This window comes from Balaenoptera physalus, assembly GCF_965194825.1.
Source record: "Balaenoptera physalus genome assembly, chromosome: 16".
Taxonomy (NCBI): Eukaryota; Metazoa; Chordata; class Mammalia; order Artiodactyla; family Balaenopteridae; genus Balaenoptera; species Balaenoptera physalus.
Genome location: NC_138898.1, coordinates 85,575,788 through 85,592,917, shown reverse-complemented (window position 1 = coordinate 85,592,917; position 17,130 = coordinate 85,575,788). Strand labels below are relative to the sequence as shown.

General features: G+C 45.8%; 1 long non-coding RNA gene across 1 annotated transcript; it reads left to right on the top strand.

Annotated features, from left to right (window-relative positions):
• Positions 1-275: 275 nt before the first annotated feature.
• On the top strand, positions 276-7,721 carry LOC309644628. The gene is made up of 2 exons (XR_014254526.1): positions 276-785; positions 1,868-7,721. It is a non-coding gene; the product is annotated as an uncharacterized lncRNA (long non-coding RNA).
• The last annotated feature ends 9,409 nt before the right edge of the window (positions 7,722-17,130 follow it).

The following is a 17,130-nucleotide window of genomic DNA, read 5'->3' as shown; positions in this document are numbered from 1 at the left end:
AAATGGGTCTTGGTGTGCCCGCGCTAGCTCGCCGCGCGTAAGCCCCTTCCTCTCCCGGGGTAGGTGGCTCAGGAGCTCGCTGCCCGCTCACTGCGTGGGAGACCGCCCGGCGCGGGCGAGCGTCGGGGTGTGCATGCGTGCGCGCGCGCGGCGGTGCGGGGCGATGCGTGGGGCGGGCGCATGCGCGCACGCTCACTCGGCCGCCGAGCGCCCCGCGGCGTCCGAGTAGGCCGTCTGCCGCCGCTAGGGGCCGGATGGCACCGGGTCTCGGGGTCTCGCGAGGATCGCGGGATACGCGGGAATCCAAAGACGTGCCAGGCCCTGGGCCGCTTGGTCTCGGCTCTCTAAGATGGGCGACTCCCCCGAGCCTACCCACCCGTCCCGCGGGAACCGGCCCGCGCTGGGTCCGCTCTCCGCTTTCGGGCGGCGGCCGCCAGGTGGCGCCGAAGGCAGCCGCTCCAGACTTGGAAACTGGGATGGCCCATAAAGGCCTTGGGGGTGATGGGGACTTGCCTCCTTGTCACTCTCCTGAACGGGCTGTGCCACGCGGTCGCCTCACCTGACTTCTGTAGTCATGAACTCCTAGGCCCGGACCACGGAGATAAGCGAGGTCAGGGACAGCTTATAGCCTGGGGTTGTCATGAACTAGTGATAGCTCAGAAGGTGAAAAGACAGGGCATGTTTTAGGAGTAGGCCCAGCAGAGACCTCGGAGAGGTGAGCGCTGGCTCCTGCCCGCTTGGAAATGGCATCAGTGGGGCAGTACCTGTGGGGGAATCCATGGCAGGTAAGGGCAAGGCAGGCTGTGGAGCTTTCTTTTTTTTAAAATTTAATTTAATTTAGTTTTTTTATGTAGCAGGTTCTTATTAGTTATCTGTTTTATACATGTTGGCATATACATGTCAATCCCAATCTCTCAGTTCATCCCCCCACCCCCACTTTCCTCCCTTGGTGTCTGTACGTTTGTTCTCTACATCTGTGTCTCTATTTATGCCTTGCAAACCGGTTCGTCTGTACCTTTTTTCTAGATTTGTGGAGTCTTCTGAAGCCAGTCAGAACTTTATTTTGGCGGGGGGTGGGGGTGGGGCTGGGGGGTGGAATATGGAAGGTCAGCCAGTAGGAGAGGGAAGGGGAAGTTACATCTGCAGATGCTTCAGATTCTGGGGCAGAAAGGGCATGCAGCCAGTTATGTCAATACCCTTCTCCTCCTTCCCCAGGCGTGGGGAGGGCAGGGGCAGGGCTGCACTAGGGAGATGGGTGGAAGGGCAGGCAGGCCCAGTAGGGGGTTAGGTTGGGATCTGAGGAGGGCGTTCTGATCTTGGAGCCCCTACTGTGCTTCTGCAGGCCCTGGGTCAGGGAGGGGTCAGTTGAATGTCCAGCCAGAAGAATCTGCAAGTCTACGTGGAGTCCTAGGGCGTGCAGGCCCTGTGCCTGCTCGGGGGGTGCTGCAGAAGGAGGCCAGGGCTCTGCAGCTGCACACAGCTCTGGGAGATGTGCCGAGGAGACACGGTGTGTCCTCAGCCGGCAGTTTGTCCCAGGATTGTGAGCATGGAGGAGATCATGCAGATTGTGTCCCCATCTCAGAGAGTTTTAAAATTAGCAGCTGACTACCGGAGAGAGCCAAGATAAAGGGTGCAGGTGTTGGGAGATCCACAGGGCGTTGGAGCAAGCCCTGGACTGGCTTCTCCCTCAGTGTCCTGCTGACTGGCAGGGAGACCTCTGGAGGGGCCACACTCCTTGTCTGGGCCTCTGTTTCCTGACATATAAAAAGGTGGATTGGACTTGAGTATATGTCAGAATCATGGGGCCACTTAGAGGGGCTGATCCATCTGGTATTGAGTGGAGCCCTTAAGTCTGTGTTTTTAACAGGTCAGCGCAGCCCCATGAGGGTGGTCTGAGGACTGCGTGAGGAGAAATGCTGGACGAGTTGCCCTCACAGTCAGGCCACACTGACCTCCTCGGGATCAACAGGCTGTGGGGGTCAGCAGGAGGTGCTGTGGGCAGTCAGCGGCTACAAGAACTAACAGGGACACCTCTGGCCACCAAGGGAGATGGACAAGGACTTGAGCTGGTTCTTTAAAATGGATAGAACTTCCGGGAACAGTTCCTCTTTTGACCTTGAGCCTCTCTCCAACCTTTGTCAACACAGGGACCTCACCTGTCTAGCCATGACACCTGTCCCTACATAGTCCAGCATGTTCACCTCCCCGATGTCCTCTGTGACCCCACCCTACACAGCTGCCACTACAGAGATGTCCTTGATCCATTTCTTCCTTCACCATGTCTGTTTATCCAGGAATCAATCTGACTTCTATCACCAGTGCTGCCAATTCTATTGATACTTTCCTTGCATCTCTGTCTCCCACCTTTGCTAACACAGGGAACCCCTACTTCCATTACAGTCCTTGACCACCTCTGCCAACAAAAAGGATTCTCATCTCCTCTGTTTATTGGCTAGGATTCAGTTCAGCTATGTGAGACAGAAAACCACACAGTAATGGCTTGAATGAAATGTAATGGAAATGTATTTCTCTCTTAGATAAAAGGGACCCAGAAGTAGGCCATGCAGGGTTGGCAGGGTGCCCTTGATATCGGGGACCTGGTTCCTTTACAGAGAATTTTGTTACTTAACTGTCTTCAGTATGTAGCTTCCACTGCATGGTGTAATATGGTTGCTGGAGCCTCAGCCATCACATCTACATTCCCAGCCAGCAGGAAGGAGGAAGGACTGAAGAAGGGCATCGCTCCTCCCTTTAAGGACATTTCTTGGGAATCACAGACACAGCACTTCAGTTTCTATCCCACTGGTCAGAACTTAATCCTGAGGTCATAACTGGCTATACAGGAAGTTCAGAGATGTAGTTTTTGTTCTGGATGACAGGTTACTCATCTAAAACTTGGCTGTCCTAATACTAAGAAAGAAGGGGGGGCAGATACTGGGGGTAGCAGACGTTTGCCAAACCGCACGAAGGCTTCCTTTGCCTCGTCAGTGCACGACTGAAACACACTTCTAAAATGTTTCAATTCAGGGATGATGTCCCCCACCCCGGTACCCCCCTTTCCCGCTCCTTTTTTTTTTTTTACCGGCCGCACCCTGCGGCTTGCGGGATCTTAGTTCCCCAACCAGGGATTGAACCCCGGGCTCACCGCAGTGAAAGCGCGGAGTCCTAAGCACTGGACCACCAGGGAATCCCGCCCACCCCCTTTCTTTCGTGAACGTCCCCATCCTGCGATTTCTGTGACTTGGGACCTCTGCTGTCCCCAGCTGCTTCTCCACGAACACGCACTGGTTCTCGGGCGCTGCGAGGTGGTCATCCGCTGGAGGGCGCTGGGCGTGGGCCTGGCCGGCCCGGCGCTGCCGCTGCAGGTAGCGCTGAGCGTCTCCGTTGCGCGCTCCCGGAGGAGGGACCGACTAGGCGGAGGCCAGTGAGAGCGCTGGGGGTGGAAGGGTGAGGGCAGCAAACGGGTTCCAGACGCGGCGCTCCCACCGGGGTCCTCCCATCACCCCCGTGCTCATAGCGAGTCAGGGGCGCTGCTTCAGGCCAAGGATGTTCTCCAGGACTGCCCCCACCTAGGGCTGGAGGGCGCCTGATGTGACCTCTGCCACAATCCACGTTAAGCCAGGTTGTTGACCTGCAGAGTTGGGAGCCTGAGCCATGCGGGAGACTTTCCTCCCCTCTCCCCACCCCTCCCTGTGACCCCTTCTGAAGGTTGGCCTAACATTCATACTTGATCCAAGTTTCATCATTTCATATGATTCCTCCTTGGACTCACCCGTCCATCCTGTTTTTACCTTTCTCCTCTTTTGCTAGTTTTGAGTATTTCACGCATTTTTAAGCCAGTCTCTGGATAGTCTAATTTTATTTTCACAGTTCTGTTAAATATTTAACCAGTTCACAGTTTTTCCCATGCAGTTCATCAAACATCCTTTATTTTCTCCCCTTTTCTAGCTGAGGACAGGGTGGAGCCGGGGTTTCATATCCCTGTGACCCGGACTGATTAATTATAGACATCCGGACACCCCTGGGGTTGATTTCCATCCATAAGCTATAATGGTTCCGAAAGAAATGAAAAGTGTAATTTAATTCACAGTGAGTGCATTTAGCCCCGTGTTATCATTTATCTGCTCTGGGTCAGAACCCTGAAGGAACTCAGGATCCAGGAGTGTGACTCAGCACCCACCTGATGGATCCTGGAGCGCTGACCTGTTGCCCGCTCAGATCCTGGTTTCACACAGGCTTCAGCCAACCCTGATGATGGATTCGGTTTAAATGTTAGCAATGCATCTTGGATGACTTCTTGGGAACAGCTGGAAAGGTTGAACTAAGTACTATCTATGACACCCAGGGAGCTCCTGTAAATGTTTCCAGCTGCTCCTGGCTGCCCTGCAGGTATCAGCCAGCCAATGAGAGCCATCCCAAAGCAGAGGTTCCTTGAACGAACCTGGCTGTGGTCCAGGGACACCAAGCATCGGATCCAGGAGTGGTGCAGAGGCCAGCAGGGCCTGTCTGGGGCTGACTGCAAGGTTAGCCACATGGCCAGTGGTCCTGCGGACAGCTGTAGCCCCAAGGTGAATGTCTACAACATGGGGACACCAGAGTGGGGTTGGTGAGTAGCCCAGACTCAGCGTTACTTCCACATCAGCATTTACTGGGGGCTTGTTTGCCAGCTGCTGGACTGATCGCGTGGCAAAGCATCATCCTATTTCATTCTCGCTCACAACATTCCAAAGGGATACATCCTGTAATCCTTACACGTTAACAGTCAGGAAACTGAAACTGACACACAGAGAGGTTAAGCTTTTGCTTACTTTCATCAGCTGGTAAGTGGAGGCCCTGGATTTTGGATGGGAACTCTGGCCTGAGATGGGGTTGTGCTTCAGAGCCAGTCACCTCTTCTGTGACTTCCAGAAAGTTAACTCCTAGAGTCTGAGAAATGAAAAGGGATGGGGGTGGGTCCCTGCGCTTGCAGGGACAGCTTCCTACTTGCCTCCCACTCTCCCCTCCTCCCTTCCTGCCTTCTGTCCCTCCCTCCCTTGCTCACTTCCTCCTGGGATTCTGCCTGTCAGACCTTCCAGCTATCTTGGACCATGAAGATGATGGGGTCTGGGTGAGAGGTGCGAGGGTCTTGCCCTGGCGTTTTGAGGGGCAAGAGCGGAACCAGGATAAACTTGGGGGGAGAAGGACAGGTGATGGTCTCTGCAGTTTCCAGGGATGCTTCCTCCTCACAATTGGGGACCTCACACCTCCACTCCACTCCACTCCACTCCCACACCCAGAGACCCCTCCCTACAGCAGGATACCACTCTCCTCAGCCTGGCCAGGGCCTGAGGGCATGGGTTGCCCATGGTCAGAGGAGGTTAGCGCTTTCTGAGTTGCTCTCAGGACCCACAGCCCAGTGCAGCCCCAGGCCCCACCTCTCTGACTCTTCCCTGACCACTGATGAAATACTGTAGAATTCTTTTGGGGATGTGTTTTCTTTCTTTGGTCTAATGCATGGTAAAGTCTGCATTAGAATGTTCCATTGGCACCTGCAAAAAAGATCTGCTTTCAGGATACAGTATTCATTATATAGATCAATCAGATTTGCCTTAGTATGTTATTCAGGCTTTTTATATTCTATTAAACCCTTTCTACATTCATTTCTTTTTTGGTCCATTTGATTTATCCTGGGCTGAGAGAAATGAATTAGTTTTCTGTTACTCACATGCTTCTGTCTGTTCCTTCTTATATTTTGTATAAGTTTAGCTCAAAAAATGTTGATGCGTTGCAAATTGGTGCATAGATGTTCATAACTCTCATATCTTCATTGTGAATTGTACACCCTGCCATTAGAAAGTGTCTTTTGTGGTACCCAAAGCACCGTCTATAGAAGGAAACAAATGGATACATTGGATTTTGTCAAAATTAAAAACTTTTGCTCTGTGAGAGACACTGCTAAGAGAATGAAATAAACTACAGAATGGGAGAAAATATTTACAAATCACATGTCTGAAAAGGGACTTGTATTCAGAATTTATAAAGAACTCTCAAAATTCAACGGTAAGAAAACAAACGACTCAACTGAAAAGTGAATAAGACTTGAACAGATACTTCACCAAAGAGGATATATAAATGGTAAATAAGAATATCAAAAGATGTTCATCACTGCTAGTCATTAAGGGAATGCAAATTGAAACCACAGTGAAACACCATTACACACCTATGAGAATGGCTAAAATTAAAAAAGCACTGACACTTGGTAAAGTGCCGATGGGGCTGGAGAGCAAATGTACTTTGCTGTCGGGAGTGCGAGATGGTGCAGCTGCTCTGGAGAACAGTTTGGCAGCTTCTTACCAAGTAAATATACACTCACCATATGACCCATCAAGCCCTCTCTTGGGTGTTTGCACTAGCAAAGTGAAATTTTCAGTTCACACAGAAATGTCACACACTGGAAACAATCCAAATGGCCCTCCAGCGGTGAATGGGTAAATAAACTGTGGTATATCCATACCATGGAATAAGTCAGAGGTAAAAATGAAAGAACTGCTATTGATACACCAATAACTTGGATGAATCTCAGAGGCATTATGCTGAGAGAAAGAAGCCAATCTCAAAAGATCCATTTATGTGACGTTCTCACAAAGCTCAGGGATAGTGGACAGATCAGGAGTTTTCAGAAGCTAGGGGTGGGAAGAGGTTGTGACAGCAAAGAGAGCACGGAGGGAGGTTTCTGGACTGGGAGAATTGTTTTGTGTTCTGATTGTAGTGGTGGCTGCGTGAATCTAGACCTGTGTTAAAATTCATTGCATTGTACACCAAAAAGTCAATTTTACTGTATGATAATTTTTTTAAAGTAAAAGAAAACCAATTTTAATGAGTTGGAATTTAGTTGAATATGAAGCCTCATAGAATTTGCCATCTCTATTTCTGTGGAATATAAAAAATTTTGAGCTGCTGAGTATAAAAAATTTTGAATAAAAATATTTTTGCTGTATTTTAAAATGGATAGTTACTGCCTTTTTCTACAAAAATGAGAAGTATAGTAGGAATGATACAGTACAATTAGGGAATGCACACAGTACAACATTAAAATGTTTGGATTTGATACTTTATATATTTTGAGTTACTCTATGATCTCAGTTTGGATGGGGAAGCTTTGCATGTTTTAACCCATGTTTATTTTCGGTTTCATTTAATCTGAGATGAGTGATAGGTGGAGGCATCTTGAAATATAAAATTATAGATTCAGATTAACAGTTTATAGGCGTGCACACAAATTGCATGGGTTACCAGAGCAATACCAAACAATATTCTTCTGTGGGGTTTCTGTTTGATTTTTAGTTAGAAAAGATTCTAAGGCATGGCAAATAAGGTTAAAAATTAAGTTGTACAATGTTATATCTCAATGTAATTTTAATGTAAGAATTGAAACCAGGATGTACTTCAGTCCTTGGATTTTTCCTCTTTCCCTTTGTATTGCAACTATGTCTGTGAATCAACATACTGGATCTTTGCTATTTTCAAAACATTGTGCTCTAATTGCTGGCACACAGATTGCCAAAATTATGAGCCTTGGATGCCTTGGCAGATATTCCAAAGAAAAATAATAAAAATTTATAGAAAGGAAGTAAGGAATAAAAGAATAATATTATAATACAAAAATAATAACAATATTATGACCTTCGCTTTCTTGTTTGCATTTGCCTAGGAAACTTTTGGCCATCAAAAGTTTCTGAATCGGGCTTCCCTGGTGGCGCAGTGGTTGAGAATCTGCCTGCTAATGCAGGGAACACGGGTTCGAGCCCTGGTCTGGGAAGATCCCACATGCCGCGGAGCAACTGGGCCCGTGAGCCACAACTACTGAGCCTGCGCGTCTGGAGCCTGTGCCCCACAACGAGAGGCCGCGATAGTGAGAGGCCTGCGCACCGCGATGAAGAGTGGCCCCCGCTCGCCACAACTGGAGAAAGCCCTCGCACAGAAACGAAGACCCAAAACAGCCATAAATAAATAAATAAATTTATTAAAAAAAAAAAAAAAAAAAAAGTTTCTGAATCAAGAAAAGAATCTAAAAAAGAATGATATAAGTATATGTATTTATAATTGAATCACTTTGCTGTACACCTGAAACTAACACAACATTGTAAATCAACTACACTCTAATATAATTAAAATATTTTTGAAAAGTTTCTGAATCACTTTGAGATGTGTCTTTTGTATGCAGTAGAGTTGGGTTTTCCTTTTTGTGCCATTGTTAAAGTCTTTTTACAAAGTAGGTGAGCTTAATTCATTTTCTTTTATTTATATGACTTTTTTTTTTTCTCACATTTCCCCCCCCTATGCTTTATAACTTAAAAACACTTTTATTGTTTGGACTCTGCTTTCTTTTGTGTTTGTTTCTTCTGATAATTTGGAATATTAAATTATTTTACTATGGTTACTGTTATAGAATATGTAACATACCGAAGCTGTAATTCTGTTTCTTTAGGAATGAATTCCCTGCTATGAGCAATAATTAGATCAATATACTTTTCTTCTTCTGCCTTCCCATCCTTCACTTCCTTTGTTTGTATTTATTATCTTTTTATTTTTTAATCTTTTAGTTTTTTTAGTGTAGTTGATTTACAATGTTGTGTTAGATTCTGGTGTATAGCAAAGTGATTCAGTCATACATATATATAATCTTTTTCACATTCTTTTTCATTATAGGCTGTTATAAGATATTGAATATAGTTCCCTGTGCTGTGCAGTAGTACCTTATTGTTTATCTTATCTTTCTTAATATTTACCTTTGTACTGTTCAGTAGTTTTATAAGTTCATTACTTGTTAATCAGTTTTAAATGATGTGTATAAATGTCTGGCTGTAAAAGGTAAGGAAGTCATACTTCAACTTCCTTTTCCCCTCCCAATTAACAATACATATTTTTACATCGTTAGATTTTATAATGTATTCATTATCTTTTAACTATAATCCTCATATTGTTTTTAGTTTTACTTCATCAGTTAGAGAGATTCAGTGATCAGAGTTAGTAGTTTGTCCACTCATCTCTTGGCTGACTTTTTTCTTCTAGTATTTTTTATTTTCCAAAAAGGCTCATGAGAACAATATTTTCTAGTTTTTTTCTCACCCCACCCCCACCCAATCTTTACTAATTTTTAAAAACATTTATTTATTGAGATATACTACCCAATTCACCTTTTTAAAGTGTACAATTCAGTAGTTTTTAGTAGATTCACAAAGTTGTGTAACTATGACTCCAATCAAATACAAAGGAAAACAAAAGCACAGCCACGGCAACCCCAGCCAGGGTTAGGGACAGGAGCCCCCAATCCAGGAAAGGTTCATGATGAAAGAATACACACCCGCTGAGCTTATGGATATAGGTGCTAAATTCCAGCCAAAGGCCAGGGAAAGTTACCAGGCACGGTTGGTGCAGCCGTGGGATATGAGCAGCTATGGTTTCTTTGACTGGGCAGGAGGCAGAGAAGATGTCCAACATCAGACACTCTACCCTCCGACAGCACCTGCGTGGTGCTGGGGTTGGCGGGAGGGTCCAGGTCCTCACTCCCTTATAGATTGGCTTATTCTCTCCTGAGGGGAGGCTTGCCCAATGACAGGGACCTTCCTGGGCATATGGGACCCTGGAAATCTATAGAGGAGGTACAACAAATTCTTAGGGAGTTGGGAATGAGACAGGTGGTCTATGCCCCTGTCTTTGAAGGCCCGGATTGAGCCACATTCGCTGCAGGAATGAGAGTTAAGATGCTCTCGTCCGCCCCCACCACCTGCAGTGGGATGGGACAGCAATGCTGAGCCCAGTTGTGGCACAAGATATTTATTTATTAAAAAAAATTTTTTTTTTTTTTTGGTCACACTGTGAGGCATGCGGGATCTCAGGTCCCCTGCCAGGGATCGAACCCATGCCCCCTGCATTGGGAGCACAGAGTCTTAACCACTGGACCACCAGGGAAGTCCCCAATGATGTTTGGTAATCCATTGCTGATCTAGGGGAAACTGACAAATCCCAGGAATGGACACAGGCCCTGGGAAAGACCAGAGACTAAGAGGGAGCTCAGAAAGCCAAAAGGGCTATCCTAATTGGCTGTAAAGGGTTGGGGAAGAAACCTGGTAGCAAATGTGTTTGACTCCATGGCTGTGGGAACCTCACCTGAACAGATAGACTGACAACACATTGCTGGGTGGGTCAACCTGTAGAAAGCCTTAAAACCCAAACAACAGCTCAGACCTGCCCCATCTGCCCCTACCATCCCCGATGCCCTACCTGTTCCAGCAGAGACATCAGGGATACAGTTCTCTTTGGGGTGGGTGCCTCCCACACCCCGGGTATAGGATGCAGGTCAAGATTGCCTCCAGGTGAGGGCTCTCGTAGGCAATCAAAGGCCTCATGTTGAGCTCACTATTCACTGGTCTCCCGGAAATAAACAAAATGTGACAGCTCTGGCGGATGCTGGTGCTCAATGGACTCTAGTGCATGGTCACCCTCCGTTTTCTGGCCCCCTCACCTGTTAGGGAGGGCAAACAGTCATGATCAGGAAGGTCCTTTTGACACTGAAAATTGGGTATTCTACTCCCAGAGAATATGAAGTTTTTACCTCTCTAATACAGAGAACATAAGCCTTGGCATCCTACCAGGTCAAACTCTGCAACCTCTATCTGTGATTTCCGCTCTTGTGTGAATCAAACCAGTGCCGAGGGGAAACAGCAACTGGGAGCTGGTAAGTTTGCCCTTCCCTCAAAGAGTGGTAACTGTCATGCCATATGAATTGCCTGGGGGGGGCATAAGGAGATAGGAGAAGGTGTCCACAAACTGCACTGCGTGGGTATCTTACGCCCCGCCCGTAGTGCTTTCAGCCGCCCAGAATGCCTGGTAAAAAAGCCAGATGGTTCACGTGGATGATACTGGACAACCGAGAATTGAACAAGGTAGTGCTGCCCATCTGTGGGGCTGAGCCTCACATTACCACCATCCTAGACACCTTGGCCATGGTCCTGGGAGTATGTGAACAGTACGCACTGTACAGGAGTCCAGTACACGTGGTACTGGACTTAGCAAATGCCTTTATCAGTTCTGCCCTGGCCACTGAGTCACAAGATCAATTTGTCTTCACCTGGGAGGGGCAACAGGGGACCTTTCAAGTGCTCCCCGAGGCTACCTGCACATATGTCATGGGATGGTAGCCCCAAACCTGTGCCTGTTCTCCTTCCCCACCCCAGTAAAATGGGCCCATTACATGGATGATTAATATTAACATGTGGAGACTTGCCTCCGGTGCAGGACACTCTGCAGGCTTTGTTGGAACACCTGTGAGGGAGTTGGGCGGTGAACCCACAGAAAATTCATGGCCCAAGCACAGCTGTAAGGTTTTTGGAGTCGTTCGGTCGAGTGAGATGCGTGTTGTCCCAGAAGCTGTGTTTGGTAAGATGCAAGGCTATCCAACCCCTAAGAATGTAAAGGAGATGCAAGGCTTTGTAGGGATTTGGGGGTTTTAAGAGGACTTTTATTCCCCACCTGGCACAGTGCCTCCACTTGTGTGCTTCCAGGTAACGAAAGGTACGCATGGGACTGGGGATCAGAGCAGCAAACTACTTTCCAGAAGGCAAAATACGAGTGAAGTAGCTCTGGGTATCGCCTAAGTAGGGCAGTCATTTGAGTTAGATGTGTCTGTGACACCAGAAGGCATGGGTCAGACACTGTGGCAGAGACAACGGAAGGGGAGAGTGCCCCTAGGATTTTGGTCCCAGCTCTGGAAGGGGACAGAAACCCCATATACCCCCACAGAGCAGCAGCTCCTAGCAGTGTACACTGCTCCTCCAGGTGGAGCTCTGGGAAGGGACTAAACCGCAGCCGCCAATGGGTGGAACTCAAGAGTAGTTTGACTGGTGATCATTCATGAGGCCTGGTCGTTAGCCCTTTGTGCTGGGCTGTTCTAAAGAGATTAACCCTGTGGCTTGGACAAGGGGAAGCCAAGGGGTGGATGATTCATGAGTGGGCACTTGTGGGGTCAGGATGTGTGAAGGGACATTTTGGTTCACCTGCAAGAGCCTGAGGCAGTCCTCACTGTTTCCCACATCCCAGCTCATAAGGCATTGACACCCCCTGGCAATCAGGAAGCTGATGCCCTAGCTTGGATATGAGCCCTAGCAACTGACCCTTCAGTAGATACAGTAGATTGGGTACCACAGCAGGAAGAGTGGCCACCTCAGTGCCTAGGTGGGATGGTGTATCATCAAGGATGCTGGATTGCCCTTGAAATACAGTGACTTGGATAATGCAGTAACAGCATATCCTGAGAGTTCTAAACAACACCCAAGGCAACCACCAAAAGAGTCTGGGGCCACCCACTAGAATTCCAGTCGGTGAGGGATTGGCAAATTTATTATATCAGCCTCCTCCCTCCGAGTGGGGGCTCTAAACCTGCCCTGGTTTGTATGGACACTGTGTCTGGCTTAACCCAAGCTTTTCCCTGTCTCCTTGCAAACCAGGTGCCACCATTAGTGGATTAGAGAAGCTGAGTGCCATGTATGGACACCCTTGTTGAACAGACAGTGATTGGGAGTCACGTTTCAAAGGTCAGGACGTGCAAGACTGGACAAAAGAACGTGACATTGAATGGAGGACCCCTCTCCCCTATAACCTGCAAGTAGCAGGGTTGGTAAAAAATAATGAAATTAATATTCAATAAGTAGCAGATTAAATTACTAACAGGTAAAAACCAGCTTGGCTGGGTGGACTAAAGTACTATTTAATCTTTTAATACATTTAAGTGATTTTATATATTGAAATGATCAACCAGTAAGGCCCGATGCCCCACATGCCAGAGTGGGGACCTCTGTCAAGACACCCAACACGGTAAAGGGGTGAAAGTGGTGGGAGACAGACATTGCCCTGACTGTCACCGTGGATCAATGTGCTCTGCTGTTGAGAATACCAAGCCCCATCATGCCTGGGAAAGGCATTATCTACTGGAATTTGCAATGAGATATCTCACCAGGATGGGTGAATTACTTCACACCCTTGGGTGAGGAGCAACTACTCAGTCTCCACTGGAATCCCATCGTCCTGCTACAAGCTGGGCCTGTTGAAACTCTCAGTACCTGGAATGGAACACGCACCACTGAGGGGAGAAGGTGGGGGTCCTGGTCTGGCATATCCGGCCCCCAGCCCACCTGACAGTGCTGCCTCCCCCACCCAACTTGTACGGTATGTACAACCAGGTCAAGTTCCTAAAGCTGCCAACCTCCCTCTCCTCAAGACCAGGTGGGCACGTTCTGTTTCCTACAGATAGAATCATTTGGCTGCTGACTTTGTTCCCTCCATTGTCCTGGAGGACATTATAGTCCTTACTAAATTCACCCAGCAAGGCTTAAGTGACAACCAACAAAGCTTGTCCTTACTGAACGTTGAAATATCTCTAAAGAGAAAGGTTGTCCTCTAAAAGAGAAGGGTCTTGAACATTATTACTGCCTTACAAGGAGGCATCTGTGCCATTATCCAAACAGAATATTGTGTGTTCATAGCTAATGAGTCTGCCGTGTGCCATCTTATTAAATCACATGAAGACACAAGTGAACATCCCGAGTGAGCCGACCCCCCAACCTAGGGGACTTAGTAAATCAGTGGTTCAGATCATGGGGCTCTTTGTGTTTTGACCCGGGATCTGGACCTGGACAATCAGAAGCTCCTCACCCACCCCCCCGACCTGTGCTTGGAGTATACACTCTCCCCACTGTTCTCAAAGTGGGAGCCATTTTCAAGGACGCAGGCTTGAGAGAGCAATATGCTGTTGAGACCATCTAGACAGTGACTGAACCCAGGTAAGGCCTGTATAGAAACTTTTAAGATTTGGCAAGTGGGTGCAGAAAACTACTCATCTTGTGAGCAGCCCAACACAAGCCTGGTAAGTTCCCTTGCTCATTAGAACTGCCACCTACCAATCTGGAGTGGTCTGCCTCTTTCTTCAGTCTCTCCTTGCCCTGCGTGTACGGGGGTTAGTTTTCGAACCAAAAAGAAAACTGGTCCATTTTATCTGGGTTATCAAATTTGTGGGCATAGAGTTGTTCTTAGTATTCCTTTATAATCTTTTTAATGTCCAGGGGATCTGTAGTGATGTCCCTTCTTTCATTTCTATGTTAGTAGCTTGTGTCCTTTCTCTTCTTTTCTTAGTGAGCCAGGCTAGAGTCTTATTGATTTGATTGATCTTTTCAAAGAACTAGATTTCGGTTACATTGATTTTTCTCTCTCTTTTTTAAAATTTTAATTTATTTTTTATATTCTTGGCTGCACTGGGTCTTCGTTGCTGTGCCTGGGCTTTCTCTAGTTGCGGTGAGCAGGGGCTAATCTTAGTTGCGGTGCGTGGGCTTCTCATTGTGGTGGCTTCTCTTGTTGCAGAGCACGGGCTCTAGGTGTGAGGGCTTCAGTAGTTGCAGCATGCCGGCTCCAGTAGTTGTGGTGCGTGGGCCCTAGGGTGTGCAGTCTTCAGTAGTTGTGGCTCGCGGGCTCTAGAGCGCAGGCTCAGTAGTTGTGGCGCATGAACTTAGTTGCTCCGCAGCATGTGGGATCTTCCTGGACCAGGGATCGAACCCGTGTCCCCTGCATTGGCAGGCGGATTCTTAACCACTGTGCCACAAGGGAATTCCCGATTTTTCTCTCTTGATTTCCTGTTGTCAATTTCATTGACTTCTTTAATTCTTATTGTTCTTTTCTTCTGCTGACTCTAGATTTAATTTGCTCTTCTTTTTTTTTAGTTTCCTAAGGTGGAAACTTAGATGACTAATTTTGCATCTTCTTTTCTAATATATGCATTCAATGCTATACATTTCCATCTAAGCACTGCTTTCACTGCATCCCACAAATTTTGATAAGTTGTGTTTTCATTTTCATTTAGTTCAAAATATTTTAAAGTTTCTCTTGAGATTTCTTCTTTGTCTCATGTGTTATTTAGAAGTGTGTTGTTTAATCTCCGCATAGTCTGATGTTTTTCGTTATCTTTCTATTAGTGATTTCTAGTTTAATTCCCTTGTCATCTGAGAGCAGACATTGTATGATTTCTATTTTAAATTTGTTCAGGTGTGTTTTATTGCCCAGGATGCAGTCTATCTTGGTGAACGTTCCATGTAAACTTGAGGAGAAGTAGTTTGCTTTTTATAGTCCAATCAACAATGGACTCATTTTAAACCCATTAAACTAAATTTCCTGTAGTATAAAGTATAAGAATGGTACTCGCCTGGTAATATTTTTTAAATATGGTATTCATTCACATCATAAAAATGGAACTGAATTGTAAAAATAATACCCAGGAATGAAAAGTGTGACACAAAAGCTACCTATAATAGTTATTTAGTAATCCATCATGTGTACCACAAGCCAAGTTTTCTAGATATCTGTGTGTTTAGTATATGTTTTGTCTTAAATTTTACTTTTGAATAAAATGCACACTTTAACAAATTCACCAAGACAAGTCATGCTGTAGCTACTTAAAATTGCAGTTAGAGAATAGAACTATTAAAACTCCTAAGCATAGTCTTTAAGGTCACCAACAGGGAAAAACCAGTTTTAATTTCTAAAACACTCCTAAGGTTTGGAGCCAAAAACATTTACTAGCATGGTTCGAGGTGGAAGTTGATCTAGATATCAGGATGGAAAAAAAATCCAAACTCAGCAAGAACTGAGGTTCTCCAAAGCCAAAAGAAGACTTGTGCATTAATTTCTTAAACAGACGAACAAAAACAAATAAACCTTAAGAGCAAATTTGTACTTATAAATACATACTCTTACAAAAGCAACTTTTCCAACCAGAAAACAAAGACAAAAAACCAAAAAACCAAAAAAAACCAAAAGACCAAGAGCTTGGAAGCAGCAAGACTATAACTAACAAGAAGTGAAAACTGAGTAACAGCTTATGGTCTGAGAAACTCAACAAATAGTTCTTTCAGTTCCATTAGCTGTGGCCCAAAGCTTCAATCATGTTTTAGGTGAGTGTTTACTGTTCAGTATTCTGTTGGCATTATAAATAGCAGGCCAATAGCACCCTCTGTATTTATAGGAAAGCAATAGTTGTTCCTGGCCTGACTGTATGGGGTAGGCTAGTGTTAACAGAACTTCCTAATATAACAGACTTTAGGAAGAAGACTGAGTAAAAGAAGAAATAAATGCCAGGGAAAAGTGAGATTCAATTTCCTTGAGTTGATATCATTTTGTTGAACCTTCAGAAATATCCTCAAGCTGACCTGGTCTTCCTTATATGCAATCCTCAGAAATCAACTGCCATGTGAGAAATATCTGTACAAGCTTTCTGTGAGTTTTTTTTTCAAACTCATAAATCTATAAATGGTGGCATTCATTTCTCTAACTTAACGTGAGCCTTCTTCCTAAGAGGATAAATCCCATACTTAGATTAAACAGGGTGTTAGTCCTCATAAGAAAGAAAATGATGGCAATAATATCAAGTCATATTGCACACAGAAACTGGCAAATTCTTGTTCCCTCACTCCCTCCCCCCCCCCACTTTCTGTTCTCAGGCTAGAGTGTTTGCATTAAATCATAAACCTTATAATGGATTTATAGAAACGGTGGTAATAAAATAAAAATGCCAAAATGAAAGTTAAGAACAGAACTGGCTGCCACTTGAAATGGCACTTTATGATCTTAGGTTCCTGAATAGTGTGAGCTAGGCACTCGATTCTATCCTAGGAATCACTATGGATACATGAAACAAACAAGGAAGGAGAGATGAGCGGGGGTGAGGGAGGGGGATATTAATTAATGGAAATAACTTCACAAGGAACAAACTTCACATGGAAACAGAAGTTTCAAAAAATATATTGAAAAACATTTTACCCATGACATTCCTATATCATAAACATACTACAGACACACAGATAGCCAACAGGTACATGAAAATGTGCTCAACATCACTTATCATCAGGGAAATGCTAAGCAAAATTACAGTGAGATATCACTTAACACCTGTTATAATGGCTGTTATCAAAAAGACAAGAAACAACAAGTGTTGGAGGGGATGTGGAGAAGAGGGATCCCCTGTGCACTCTTGGTGGGAATGTAAATTGGTGCAATCACTATGGAAAACAGTACGGAGGATCCTCAAAAAATCAAAAGTAGAACTACCAT